This window comes from Stegodyphus dumicola, chromosome 2, assembly GCF_044657685.1.
Source record: "Stegodyphus dumicola isolate Sdum_Otavi_A_Nest chromosome 2, ASM4465768v1".
NCBI lineage: Eukaryota > Metazoa > Arthropoda > Arachnida > Araneae > Eresidae > Stegodyphus > Stegodyphus dumicola.
In genome coordinates, this window is record NC_140769.1 from 45,568,515 (window position 1) to 45,583,456 (window position 14,942).

A 14,942-nucleotide genomic window follows, 5' to 3' on the forward strand; every position below is an offset into this window, starting at 1 on the left:
GACCTTGTCTATCTTCCGGATGGTCGAGATTACTCCATTCTGTTCGCTGAAATATCTAAATTAAAAAATTCTTCAAAATGCTGACACTTCTATGAAATACAGTCAAAAGTCGTTAATCTGGACTCCTCGAGACTTCGGCGATTCCGGATTATCGATTTTTCCGGATTATAGATCATCAGTTTAAATCTGGTAAGATGGCATGCAGAAATTACAAAAGTAAAAATATGAAACCGTAATTTATGAAATAAAGAACAATTATAATCTAAAGTTTAACAAAATTTACAAAAAGAAAAAGCTTAATATTTATTTGTTTACTTTATTAAACATTTCTTTCAATGTAAGTTGTTTCAATTGCTTCGTTTCATGTGATAATTCTTTCTCTTTAATTCTATCAAACAGACATAATTTCTTGTTTAGTTACAAAGTTCCGCTGTTCAAGTCCTATAATTGCTGTGTCGAGAATACCGACTAATTTGTCAATCGAAATTTTTTCGTTTTCAATAACCTCTGTCACTTTTTTCACTATTGGAAGCGATTTATAATGACGAGGAACTTGTTTTAAATCATATCAAAGACGGAGTACATCGAGATGAAATACTACATTTAGTAAGGAATTATAAGCCAAATAAAATAAGAACATCTGCCCTGAGGATAAGGATAGTGCTGACAGATCAACATCCAATTCATTGCGCGCCGCGGCGTTCCCCCCGCCGAGCAGCGTGAAATTGATAAACAGATTTCGGATTTCGAAACATACTTTCGCTTTAGAACCTTTACATATTAACAAATATATATCGGAAATTCTATTTGATATAATCGAAAGCTCAAGCTTACTTTTATAAAACTGCTCTAACAGTCTGCAAAAAATAATAAGCCGGATCCAATTCGAAGATTAAGGAACAACGCAATCTGCAAATTAACTGAATTAGATCATTTTAGCTTAGCTTATACCGTCCGTTATACATTAAACGCGCATGCGTAAACGTTTTATGCGCACGCGCACATGCATATTCGCAGCCGTAAAGGTCTTACGCGCACACGTAAACGCCTATGCGCATGCGTCAACGCGACGCATGCGCAGAAAGTTTGTAGCTTTGAGGTCCGTATTATAGATCATTCCGGATTACGGGTAACCGAATTAACAACTTTGACTGTATAAACAGATGATACTTTGATACCTTGTTGGTTATTTTGGCATTCAGCGGGAGATGCACTACTCTCTACTCCTGCTCTTTCCGGATACCTAAATGAGTCCCCTTAGGGTCTGACATATGTAAAAGTCCAAAAATGAAGCTTCTCCTGTTGAGATAGCCTTGAAAAAGCAATAGAAAATTGAAGCCATGAGCTTCGGAGATCAGCAAGCCATGTCTGGGACAACTGCAGAAGCCCCAGATACGGCTTGCTGACAGGGAAGTGGGGAAAGCTGTCCGGAACACATGAAGAGGTTTGTAGAAACCGAAACTTGGTGAGCTAGCAAACCATTGAGTGAGTAAGTTGAGCTCTCTTTGGTCGGTTTAGGTAGACTGTAACAAGTGAGCGGCGAATGGGCGAAGAAGTCTATCTCCATCAAGTATTTCGTAATTTAAGAAATTAGCGAAATTAGCCGGTTGTAGCTGATCGTTCTGTTGAAGACTTTTTCATTGATGCGATTAATGAAATCTTGAATTTGCTCTAAGTTTAAATCCGAGTGCAGACTACGATTTCTGACGAAGAAGGGAGCTCCGGTGATTATTCTCAAAAACTTGTTTTGAAGGACTTGAAGTTTTTTGCAGTCTTTGTCTTTTGCGTTTGCCCAGGCAGGGAAAGCGTATATGAGAATCAGTCGAATGACCTAAGATAGAGTCTCTTTTTCAGATGCAGAAATAGCTGTTCCCATTTTAACAGTGGGAACAGTCTGAACATAATTTTGTAGGCCTTTCGACATATTTGGATCACGTGACCGTTCCATGAGGAGAATTTACTATTGAAGATAACTCCGAGGTAGATTGTTTTGTTGACCCTTGGGGAGCCAAAAAGTGTGACTTGAGTTTTAATTTGGTCGAGTCTACGATACTTCCTAATGAGAAGAATTTTAGATTTTGAGGGCTGAATGCTGCTTTTCCAAAAACCACACCATTTTTCTATGGCTGGAATTTTCTCTTGCAGCCTGGCCAGAGCATGGTCCGGTCGACGTAATTTGGAAACAATTGTATAAGTATCATCGATGTAACTGGCTAGAAGAATGTTAACGTCGTTTGGAAAGCTAGGGAAATCGTTAACGTAAAGTATGTAAAATAAAGGCCCAAGGATAAAAAAGGCCCTTGCGGACGGTGGCATAGCTAGGGTGGGGCAAGGGGGGACATCTGTCCTCGGGCACAGCATCCAGGGGGCGCAAAATCGATGTTACGAAATTTTAAAATGAAATGTTTTCCATTCTTGGCACGCAGAAAGGGGCGGAAATTCTTCATTTGTCCCCGGGCGCTGTAAACCCTAGCTACGCCTCTGCTTGCGGAATGCCAGTTAGGATATTCTTTACGGTAGAAATCGCCTTTCCTTGTTTGACAGTGAAAGTGCGCTTTTCGAGAAAAGAGTTTATGTGCAAAACCAGTTCACAAGGCAAGTCAAATCTGATAAGTTTGTAGAGCAGACCTGGATGCCAGATGTGGTTAAAAGCCTTTGCCACGTCTAGCATCAGGATTGCAACACTCATTTTATTGTGGATAGCCGAGCTTATGAATTCACTGAGGCGAACGAGCTGGGTCGAAATAGAGAGTTTTTTCCTCAATCCATGCTGATGATCCGCTAAGCACTGAAGGTTGTTGATCAATCTATTATATATGAGCCTTTCGAAAATTTTGCTGATAGATCACAGTAGGCTAATGCTAATGGGCCTGTAGTTTACCGAATTTTCAAGCTCCTTTCCTGGTTTGGAATGAAAATATTTGCATATTTTCACGCCTGTGGAAAGTACTCATTGTAGAAACAGGAGTTCAAAACACATATGAGTTTGCAGAGAGTTTTGAACAGCATCTTCTTGAGCATCAGATTGCTGACTACATCGCTACCTGGAGCTTTTGGGGGTTTGAGAGATCTGATTTTATTTATTTCATGAGGAGTGACCAGATTTGCGACGTTCATAGCACTAGGCGCGATAATCCATCTATATACGTAATCAATTATTTGCATTTGAGATTCATGGTTAACAGGAAATGAGTTTGGAACGAATTGTTCGGCCAGGTGATTAGCGAAGAGTTCGGATTGTTCCTCATCTGTGTAGGCTAACTCGCTCTCATTCCTGATGGGCTTGTTGCAGGATTTTCCGCTTGGGCATTTTTACATAGTTCCAAATGGAGCTGCTATCCAGATTAAGATTTTGCTATTCCAGATGTTTGTTTTATGTGCCATGATCAGTTGCATAATGCGTCGATTCGTGGGAGTCTTAGTAGCCGGATCCCAAGTACGATTAAAGTCTTTGCGCAATCTGTTGCGAACAGCGATAATTTCTCTCATGTGCTTAGGGAGCTGATGTTCATATTTGTTGCGATCCGCAGTTTTGGTAGTCTGTGCACGAGCGTTATGTAGATCTTCAGTAAAGGTATTTACTGCATGATCAATGTCACACCGAGATTTTAAATTATCAAAATCCACATTAGAAGTAAACAGAGTATTGTAATATAAATCCCAATCGGTGATTTGAAGTGGCGGCGTGTGCTTAGCCATGCTAACGCCAAGATAGGTTACCACAGGCACGTGATTCGAAGTTAGTTCATTCAACACAAATAGCTGCATAGGAATATTGATTGTGGAAATAAAGAAGTTTAAAATATCATATCTACGATTTAACACATTTGGCCTGTATATCGGCTCATCCGGGGCGTGAATGAATATGGGATTATTATTCACATAATCATGCCCAACTTGGCCATTAAAATTTGATCTGTTGCAAGCCCGAACAAATTAACTTTTAAACTGTGTATTCGAGTATTTTATTTAAAATTCACGTGCTGAAGTATCGCTTGTGTTTTGACTTGCTTATCGCACTTATCTTTCATTTCGCTTACCTAAACTGATACAGTGTTTGATATTATAATTTATAAAATAGATAATGAATCACACCAGCGTGTCTGGGAGAAGACCTAAAAGATATGTGGTAACCAGTTTACTAAGAAATTCTCTCCTCCATAACGACTCAATCGACTTTCTCTTTAATTTTATTAGACAGACATAATTCCTTATTCAGTTGCAAAGTTCCATTGTTGAAGCCCTGTAATTGCCGTGTCTAGAATTCCGACTAACTTGTCAATCGAAATTTTTTCATCTCTCGGTCTGTAGCGGTATTGTCTGAATTTGGAATTATACTACAGATTTCGCCATCCGGTAATTGATTGATGATTGAGGAGCATCATCACAGTGAAAAACTTTTATATCCTCTTCATTTATTACCGCTTCTCCGCATTTCTTTAAAATTTCACCTTTGGTTTACGATATCGGACAACCTTTAGGTAAACCTTCAGATTCGCGGCTACCATCATAAAATGTAGCTATCTTTCACTATACATATTTGGCTATGTATTTTGAGATTAGCGACTAAAGACAAGTTGTTCCCCTAAATTTTATCTTGTTTCTATCGCGCACTGAGACAGTTAATTATTAGTTTAGTTATTTAATTATACTTACGAATATTTCTTGCACATGCTTAACGCTTATCTGAGTCCTGAATAAATAAATTCCCACATATACTTATGGGCCTAGCGAGCTCAAAGGTAACTATTACGTGACGAATGTATTATGTTAATGGCAGTTATCTTAATTAATAATTATATTACGAATTTTATTAATAATAAAATTATGTAACATAATTATGGATATATTGCATTTAATTATTGTATTTACATTTATTACCTTACAAACACATTAAATGCATAACTCAAAATTTTTGTTTTTAAATTAAAAATTATTATCAAAATATTAAAAGAATTTTTAAATTCATCTTACCTTGGTTTCATAATACAACTATAAAGATAAATAAATATATAAAATCAATATTTCTGTTGTATATAATAAAGATATTGAATTAAATACATAAAAGTTGTAAATGCATCATTTGGTTTGGATATAAAATTAAATTCTAAATAATAATAATAATAATAATTATAAAAAAAAAAAAAAAGCGAACATTTTTCTGGTCTTTCATTTTAGTTTGGCAATTAAAATATTCCCGAATCCCATTTTTCGTGGCTGTAAACTGGAATGTGTATTAATACCAAAGAATTTCTGCGTTGTTCCGTCATAGTAGCTATTTTCTAACCTTTTCAAAGTACCTGCGGAACGTTCACATTCGCAAGGTGTTATCGGCAGTGTAGCTGTTATGTGCAAGAGCACATCAATATTTTGGAAAAAAAATTTAGTAGAAGCTTTTAAAGCCAAAACTGGTGTGCCTGGGAGCTTTGCTTTGGGAATAGACAAAAAATGCCGTCGCCACAGTTTAATCTCTTCGTTTAGAAGTTCCGGAGCGAGTAAATCATCTTTATATGCAACCTTCAACACATTTACAGCAATTTCATTTACATGATCAGCCCAAACTGATCGTTGTATGCAAAACAGGGATGATGCAGTCTTTTCTAAATTTGAAAATTGAGATTTTAAATGGAAAATGAGGTGGGCAAGTTAAGGGATTGCTAAAATAGTTTTGTAATAATTTAAACACAGAATTACAATGAGCATTATTTCGATAGACTTGCTTTCGAACGATGCGTGGCAATTTAAGCTCTCTACATCTAATTTTTTACACATTTGCTCAGAATGATCAAATATACTCTCAAAACTCTTTTATACATTTTCACGCCCAGAAATATAAAACTCTATTGTTTCCTGGACCTGTTATAGGCTTCCACACTATCAACAGCTCGTCCCCGAAGTTTAACCGTAATTCCTTCTAAATAAAATAAATGGTGATATGCTATTATGAATGTTACAATGAAAGCAGATGCAATGATTGAATTCGGCAGAACCATAGCGTGTCGCTCACATTGCACACTCCATTGATTATGTACACAATGCGGAAAAAAGGGGGGGACAGTTCTAGATCTCCCATTCTACTGGGCCAATTGACGAAATTCAAATTGCGTTCTTCATGTCTCGAAAGCGCGACTTAGGATATATATTAGTTTTATATATAGCTCTATTCTCACATAGTTATTTTAACACAAAATCGGACTTTTCCTGGAAAAGCATACCAATTTTTTTTCCATATTTCGATTCTGACTCACATTATGGCCAAATATGAAATTTTGTAAAATTTGGTGCGAAATTTACAGAGAAATTCATGCCTTTTTTTTTTTCAGTTTACGCCAAGAATACTTCACTTGGAGAACTTCTTAATATACTGAAACCTATTTTCCTTTCTTGTGAGGGGGAAAAAATCACAACATTCTTTCTTTCAAATAATGTTCTTAATATTATATTTTTATGTTATAATTTTAAATATTTTTTCTCTTTTTCGAATTTCATTTTAATTGCTTCAGTTGCATGGTTTCTTTCGAATAACTGTTTTAAAAATTTCTATTTACGCATTTGAACAACGTAGTTTAAATATAAGGTGCATTGTTTATTTTTTTCCAAATCGTTTTCTTTTCTTTATTAAATAGTTTTCTTCTATAATTTTTTTGTCACAGTTATTATTTTAAATTTTTGGAATTTTATTTCAATTGTTTGTGTTGCATTGTCTCTTCAGAGAATTGTTTTAAAATTTTCTATCAATTCATTCGAACTGAGCATTTAAAATATATTTATTAATATAAATTTTCCAGAATTTGATTTTATTTATTTGAATTGCATTTCTTTCGGAAGAATACTTTGTGTCCCAGACTACGATGCATCCGAAAACTGAATATATTAAAAGAGAAAATACAGCAAAGCACAGTTAACACACCTTTCAATGTTCCTTTCAGAAAGAATATATAAATGAGAAAGATGTATAACCAACATTTTAACTTAGGATGACTTGCATATATTGCTTTAAATAGCCTTAACATTATGCTCATTGCTTTACACAATTTTATCATCCTACATTTAGTTTCTTAAAATGTTATTCATATTTTAGTCAAATATTTTTTTTTTTGAAATCGCAAGAATCAAATATCATAAGATTAAAAAAGTTTTAAATTAAAAAAAAAAAAGACTAAATTTTATACAAAATTTTATTTTTTTTCTTCTTACTGCCTTGCTCTTTTTCTTCAGGCATTCTGAAAGTATATTAAAAAGCATCCAACTTTTCGAAACATCTTGGTATTTCTGACATTAATTTTAAATAAAGTTATAGCCTTCCATTTCATAAAGGCCCACAAATGGCCGAGCGGTAAAGACCCTGAACACTGGTAGTTCGCTACAGGGTTTCAATCCAGGCGAACAGGCTGGTTGCATGGGCGTTTTCATGTTTTTTCTCATTGTAACGTGTATGCCAGCTGGTTTCTCTTAGAAAGTTCTTCACGAAGACATCCTTCCTTTTAGGACAGATAGCCCTGCTTTGCCGTCACTTAATAATTCAATTCAATCCATTTTATCAGTACTTGGTGTGAGCCTTTATCAGTCTTTAGAGGCTAAGCATTTTAACGCATGAAATGAAAGGAAAGACTGGTTTCATCAAGAGGGAAAACATCTTCAGGTGACATTCACAGGTGGCTTTGCAAATGCGGTCAAGAGCAAGAGACTGACGTTAGTTATGGAAGGGGAAAGTAAACAGCTGTGTCAAGGATCATAAGGGGAGATATATTTTAAAAGAAAAGTGTTTTTAGGTCTCATTCAGTAGATCAGGAATAAAAACTTGAATGGAGCTATTCTCCTCTGTTCTTCACTGTAAGTCAGTAATGGGTAGAAGGATGCACATGGTACCAGAATGGAGACAAATTACATAGTATACAAAAAGTTTTGAAGTGCTCTTTTATGTATCATTAAACAGCTTAATAATATAAATATGCATGTTTTTGGTTTATTAATAAATAAATAAATAAACAATATTAAAAAATTAATAAATACGCTTTTTAATAAAATAGTACATAAACACAGAGTAATAAAGTATTTATAACTATTTTTAGTACTAGTACTAGATTAGTAAATATCCATATCATTAATGTAATTAATGAAAGCCATTCGAAACACAAATAGGATTTGCATTAGTAAATTATAGTTAAGAGTAATGGCCCCCATTGTTCTGATTATTATTGGAATAATTTAAAGATTAAATCCGATAGTATCTTAAGTTTTGCAATTGGAAAAACAAGAATATAACTCATTTTCATTCACCTTTCTTTTCTTTATGGATGACAAATATCTGTTTTCCATACACGCTATCAAATTGGGAGTAAGTGTTTAATTCATAAGATAATAAGTACTGATTAATATTTCCTATAACTACTTCTAATTAAGGCTTCCTAAGAGCAACCCCCTTAATTTTGACTCGCAGCTTTTAAGTTTAGACTAGGATATGAGCATAGAATCTACCTTTAAACAATGGGATTTTTTTTTTTTAAACACTGTGGCACGACAATGCCTAGTAATAATAGTTTTAGCATCACTAAGAATCATTTTCTGGATTCCCATACTGATTTTTTTCCCAAGAGATATTAAAAGTTGCAATTGACGAGTATGAGCAATGTATAATACATATATATAACGTAAGCATACCATAAAGAAAAATGAACCCCAACAAAAACTGATCGACTGCTATTGAACTCTAAAGAGGGGTTTATCAGAGGGAAAATGGCAATTAAAATTCCATTTAATTGATTTTAATTATTTATTTACTGTATCAATTTATTACTAATTGTAATGGATTAGAATATTTGAATATGAATTAGCTGAATATTTAAGAAAAATATTATGACTGCGAGAATAGAAAAAATTTTTTTTTGAATATTCGCTTTCTTATAGAATGCAGATGAATTCATTTTTACTCAATGAAAATCAAAATTCAGTAGCTGATTAATCTGTCCTGTATCGAGCATCTTAGTTCAGTGATCCATATTAATATGCCCCCTTTTTTTAAAAAAATTTAAATGCTTCAATAATAATTAGAAAAGGATATAATTCTCTTCAATACCCTTCAATAAAAAAAAAAAAAAAAAACTGCATTTTCAGCTATAACCAGGTGAAATAATTCTCTAAATATAATTCAAAGCATAAAAAATAAGGTACATAAACGGCTTGGAAATGGAACTAGCATTGAGATTCTCTTTATGATTGGATTGCACTCAATTATACTATAAACGGCATGTAAATATAATTTAATGTATATGCGTGGCTCACTAGCGGCAAAGTCGTAGAACTCTGGCAGGTCGATCCGGGGTTCGAATCCCGGTGAACGGGATGGCTGTATTGGCGTTTCCCTATGTGTAACGTGCGTAAGAGTCAGTTTTGCTTAGAAAGTTCTCCGCGAGGCACCCTTACCCTTAGGCAAACAGCCGTCGAATGCTTTGCTATAATCAAACAAACCAGACCAAACAATAGATATATAAATAAGTAGCTTAAAAAACTGCTATATTTTATGTATATAGTAGTATTTAAATATATATAATGATTAAAAAGAAAGGAAAAGTCGGATCTTAACTGATTGTATATAATGTAATCCCTATAAAGGCCCTAACAGTCATAACCCAAAAGGAGAACAAGTAAAATTAAACTTCAGATATGTATAATATAAAAGATAAAAATAAATTATATATTTACAAAACCTAACTAACCATTTATATTGATATTACATAAACATACGTATGGTAATGAACATTGTAAAATAAAGATATTTTTCTTTGATATTTTATACCTTGTTCTATATTATGTTCCGTTTATACATACCTATATACATAGATATATATCATTTAAGGATTCCATATTAACTACTACATATAAAACCCAAAAGTGCACCAATAATGTATTTTAGGTATTATTTAACTTCATTCTGAAGAATTTTTTGCAGTGTTTGCGTTATTTTATTCATAAGTCTCAAATAAAAAAATTATTGCTTATATGTCATTAGAAAATTAACTAAAAAGCAGCGACCACAATGTAATTGAAAAACAGTCCTTAGACGTGAAAAGGTTGAAGGCCATTTGAATTAAGACTATTTTTTCAGATAGTTCGCATACATGTAACATAGCATTCGAAATGAAAAACTCAATATTTACTACAAATTCATTCATGTAACAAATATCCTTTCTATTCCTATGGCTTTAAAAAAAGATGTTATTTGCCTTACAGTTTATCGTTCAATAATAAATTTTCATTGTACAAAATTGCATTCATTAGAAAAATTCAATTTGTATTTTCCTCTGTATAAAACTGAATGTAGAGAAGTTAGATGTTTAAACGGCCCCCCACTCTCCCCCTGAAAAAAGGGATGGTAAATTTACGACCTGACTGCATATAGGGTGATTTCACATTCACATACATCACTGGATAAATTCCTGAATATTCAAATAATTTGACTACGAAATCATGGGATTCTCCGTTTATGACGATATGATGTTCTACAACGTAATTTAAATTATACAAACATATAGTTGAAAACCAGTCGCTCTTCACTTTTATCTGCAATGATATCGTTTTTGTCTTTTCCATTAGCACAAGCTCAGTTGATGGTATTTGCTGCTGTACACGTCCAAGTGTTTTCTCTTTGAACACCCAAATTCCTTGAAGTATTCTGAAAGTGTATTGAAAAGCATCCAACATTTTGAAACACCTTTATATTTCTGACAGCCAAATTCCCCTTCAAATTTTTGCTTACATTTCTCCCTAATTTTGTTCTTTCCTTCTACATTTATTTTCAGTGCTCATTACATGAAAATTAAGATTTTTCGATTGTTACACTTCCATAAATTTTGCATTGTAGTCATTTTTTTTCTTCTTCCAAATTTCAATTACATTTACTGCGTTTCAGTTGAAGACAGCTTTTCAATTTCTAAGCATTTTAACTATAAATAAAGTTTAAAGCAAAGTCCAAAGGAAAAATATTTTGTTGCTAAATGACAAAGAAATAAAATCCAACAATGTTTATTCTGTACCCCCCCCCCCCGAGTAACCCGATTATTATATCGGCTACAAACAATCTAAATCATATTAAGATTGTTTTTTATACAATCTATACCATGAGAGAAACTTAGTTACTTAAAACATTCTTTCGAAGAAGATTTAATGTAAAAATTTATATTTATATATATAATTTTTAAAGCTGGGACATGTCCCAAACTATCAACGTCGTTTGTTTAAAAACATTGTGAAAATAAAACATCAAACAAAATTTCTCAGTTTTAGACAATTCAATTTAAATGCAGCAAAGTAAAGTAGTTTTTTTTTTTTTTTTTTTTTTTAAAGGGAAAGAAAAATTAAATTAAAAAAAAAGTTAAAAATTTGAATAATATCATCCATAATTTAAAAAAATAGCTTTTTATATAGTATTAATAAATATTTATTTGAAATTTAGGGTTAAAAATAGCTGTGGCAATCCACTAACAAAAATCCATAAACCACATTTAGCGTTATTATCACTAAAAAAAAAAAAAAAAAAAAAGATGCCAAATTTCAATACGCGAAAATATGTAAATTCGTGTATATCTTTGAGAATTTTGAAAAATGTTTCCACAACAGAAATGCTTCTGGTAGAGTTCACTGTTAAAAAATGTATATGTTTTTGGAGAAAAAGAAACTCAATTTTTTTTACACTTATTTCTAATTTATGCTTTCTTTCTTTCAGGATCCCATATTAAGCGATTTCTATAAACTCAAAACAAGCTAAAGCATTATTTCTAGTTACACAAACTTTCTAGGAAAAACATAAAAACTTTCGAAGACATTAGATCTGATCCGTTACTTTTCACTTTCTCATGATCAGATTGGTCGGATCCCTCATAGTTTATCCTTAAAGGGCTAATTGGACCTCCTATAGTGATTCCTGCTATTTAGTAAAATGCCTCGGTTATATTCGTCGACATGCCTTTGTTCTTAAACATAGGAAGAGAGCAAAGAGTATGTGCCTACATTTTGCATTATTTTTAGATGTTTACTTTTTTGCTTAAAAAGGAGCAGAAGCTTTAATATTAAAAAAAAAAAGAAAAAAAAATTAAGTTTTAAGAAATTTGAAAAAAGCGAAGTTCTACACTATAGGATTTAAAAATGAATATCTATCATTTTAAAATTTTAGGCCATGAATATAAACTATTATATGATGTAAATGAACCAAAAAAAATTAACAATATTTACGCATTCCCGTCCAAGGACACCGGTGATATCCTTTAATACTGATTTTTTTTTTCCTGCTTTGCATTATGATCAAAAAGTAAAATGCATTTGTTTTTGATAAACATGTTAGAACTATAGTGTAGAACATAGAATTTTGCCAAATAAAGCCCATGGCAAGAAAATTATTTCCCTTGGAAAGGGATGTTGTTGATTCGTTATTTCAGCTTGATGTCGATGATGTATATGGAGTGGCGGAACTAGAACTCTAGGGCACCTATGCAAAAAAAATTTTTGAGCCCCCTTCCCCAATAAATTTACAGTACTAACCCTCCCACCTCCAAAATCGAGGTTTCCATGAAATGATTTTAGTTAAAAATCTCACATGGACACACATGACTTCCTTATAATCGCCTATTAAATCATACACACTCTTTGCTGCATTTCATTTAAAGTTGTTTCCTCGAATAATTTTAACTTAATTACCCGATCCTTCAAGGCAGGTTGAAAATGACATAAAAAATTGTAAATTTTGAATTAAATATCCCGGTCAGCTTTTGTCTTACAGGAGTCAAACGTCTTCTAATTTATTTTTTCATAACGAGCACAAAACTTTTCCAACTGGGATGCCGAATGAAAAATTCAAATTCGTTGTTTGTCAAAAATTATGTTTTTTAAATTTGACACAGCTAAAACATTTTTTCGTCATTTAAAACACGCGTGTAATGGAAAGATATGACTTAAGACCAATGATTGTGAAAATAAAGGCCGGGCAAAGGAGTTGATATATATGAATGTATATAATTGCCAATTACAATAAAAAAGAGAAGTTCACAAATAGATATCATAGCAGCCCTGTGTGCAAAATTTCAACGCTCTATGCCTAATCGTTTTTGAGTTATGCAATGCATATATATATATATATGTGCATATATATGTACGCACATGGGAACATACAAATGTCGAGAAAAAATCCATTTTACAATCCTTTTTGGAAAAGAGAGTCCTTTATTCTTGTATGTACAGACGTCATGCCCCCCCCAAAAAAACAAGTGTTTTCGATTTGGTTTATGTGTTTACGGCAAAGTCTCGAGGGTTATCTTCCTAGAGAAAGGGATGCCTTCGTGGAGGTCTTTCTAAGGAAAACTGGCTTGCATACACGTAACACATGGGGAAAACGACGGAAACCCATGCAGCGAAGCCGTTAGTGGAATTCGAACCTTGGACCGAACTACCAGTGTTCAGCGACTTTACCGCTCGGCCGCTGGTGGGATCCATGTGGATTCGGGAACAATCAAAATGGATATTTCCACTGAAATGTGAAAACCGAAGTTTTTCGCGATTACGGTACTTTCTTTACTTCATATAAGGAAATAAAAAAGATAATTTTTAATTTCATCCAAAAGTTTTGTTTTCAAACAAATGTTACCTAAATTAACTTGCTGCAGGTACTTTGTTACCTAAATTAACTCGCTGCAGGTCGCAATCAATTAACTCGCTGCAGGTACTTTGAAAATTTAATATACATAAATGTTACATTGAAAACCAATTAGCTCTATTTTTTCATTTCATTTAACACAAAAGATATCAAAAAGGTTTCTGTGTAGAACTTTCAAGAGATAAATAAATTTGATTTCTAGGCAAAATATATAAGTATATAATTAAATGCTTTTTCAATGCTATGATTGCATAAACATGTTTAGCAATTGGTATGCTTCAGCTCTGTTGGTCCATTTACTATATATCACCACTGCTACTGAAAGCATCCGAAGAAAGAACAAATAAATTATTCCTGGAAGAAAACAAATTATTCCTTTTGCAATATTTGCTTATAAGCTGCTTCTGAGCCTTTTTTTTTTTGTGTGTATTTGTGGAAACTTAAAAAGTAAAAATTAGATTAAAAATATCCCTTTACTCCAGGTGATTTTTTTACCCATGTTTAAATCATATCCATTGTCACCAAGTAGCAGCATCCTCTAAGGCTATAATATCCTTTACATTAGTTCTATGAAATTCTGGGTGAATCCACACCCTTAGCATGTCTGGTGAACTTTTTAGTGTTATTTTTAATATCTACACAAAATGTGCTTAACAGAATGTAACTTTAAAACAGCAGTTCAGATGCGTGTACTGCAGTAAATTTGTGTATTGTGTGTGAAAGTGATCTTAGAATTGTTAACATACATTTTTAGGGGGAAAAAAAAGAGAGAGAAAATAAATAAAAAAATATTATTCATTATGTTCAGATCCTATATTACTGTAATTTACTGTACATTACTAATTAGCAGGTAGCTTTGTTTTCACTTTAAACTTTCCCTACTCTGATATAAATGAAGCTATTTGCATTCCTATAAATTCCCTATATATTGTATCCTGTTCCTATATATATATATATATGTCCTGAAACAAGTGTGGATGAACATTTATTTCCCCAGAGTTGCAATAAGGAATTGAAAAATATTAGTAGTTGAATTCATTCATGAAGGTAAATTCATCAACTTATTCTGTGAATAAAAGTTCCCATCAGTTTTGCACCACAAAACATGTAGAAAATATTTTAAGTTTGAAAAGCCATTTGCCTCTTCAAGGTTATTTGATTATGATAAAGCACATGACTGATATCTACCCAAGGAAAGGGATGCTTTTATGCATGACTTTCAAAGGGAAACTGTCTTGTAATCACATTACACATAACTTAGCCCATTTGCTTGAGTCTTCAAAGTTAGAAACATAAATTT